The sequence below is a fragment of the Microtus ochrogaster genome, chromosome 1, assembly GCF_000317375.1.
Source record: "Microtus ochrogaster isolate Prairie Vole_2 chromosome 1, MicOch1.0, whole genome shotgun sequence".
Lineage (NCBI taxonomy): Eukaryota > Metazoa > Chordata > Mammalia > Rodentia > Cricetidae > Microtus > Microtus ochrogaster.
The window spans coordinates 97,907,521-97,908,582 of record NC_022009.1 but is presented as its reverse complement, the minus strand read 5'-3'; positions in this window follow the sequence as shown (position 1 = coordinate 97,908,582).

Here is a 1,062-nt window from a genome sequence, read left to right as displayed (position 1 = left end):
ATATAGTCAGTTCTTTGTAGGACCCATGCTTGTGGTTTCAGTTGAGGCTCTGCTGACCAAGTGGCCCTCCTCCAACAAGGCTCATCTAGGTTGTTTCAATTTTCTGGCAATGAAAAATAAAGCTGCTATGAGCACAGTTGAGCAAGTGTCCTTGTTGTATGATTGAGAATCTTTATATACAAGATTGGTATAACTGGGTCTTATAGTAGACTTATTCTCACTTTTCTGAATAATTACCACACTAACTTCTAAAGTGGTTGTACAAGTTTTCACTCTCACAGCAATAGAAAAGTATTTCCCTTGCTTCACATCCTTTCCAACATCAGCTGTTGTTTGTGTTTTTTTTTTCTTAGCCATTCTGAAAGGTGTAAGAAGGAATCTCCACTCATTTTGACTTGAGTTATCCTGATGGCTGAAGATTAGGAGTCATTTTATAGTTACCTTTCTGCTTCTTTTTTTTTTTTTGGCTGTTATTGTTGTTTTTGTTGTTGTTGTCTTTTTTCAGAAACATTTGGTTTTACCCTAGGTCTCTCGGCTACCCTGTTTCTGTTTCTTGGTTACCCAAGCAATGTCAGGTACATGTTCCATCTCATCAAGTGGGATTTATGTAAAGTCACATCTTGATTGATTACTCCCACTAGGTTGGTGCCAGCATTGTCTCAGCCTATTGTGCAGTCAACACAAACTGTAGATCAATGGTTTTGTGGTTGAGTTGATGTTTAAATTTTTCTTTTGATAGCCTGCAGAGAATCTTTCTATGCCATAGACATTTGAATGTAGAGATGAATGTTCTATGTAGACATCAGCTCTGTCAGTCCATGTTCAATGAGTTGTATTGGTGTTATCTTTAGCAAGTGGGCTTTGCTATCAGTTTATGGAGAACAACCTATTGTCTTTGCAAAAACCTGCATTGTTTGAGGGTCTGCCCTGACACTAAAACCCAGATCCAGCACTGGTAGCTATGTTTGGTGACAAGAGAGGCCAGCAGATGTTTCTCTCTCTCTCTCTCTCTCTCTCTCTCTCTCTCTCTCTCTCTCTCTGTAACCATTGTTTTCTGACTCA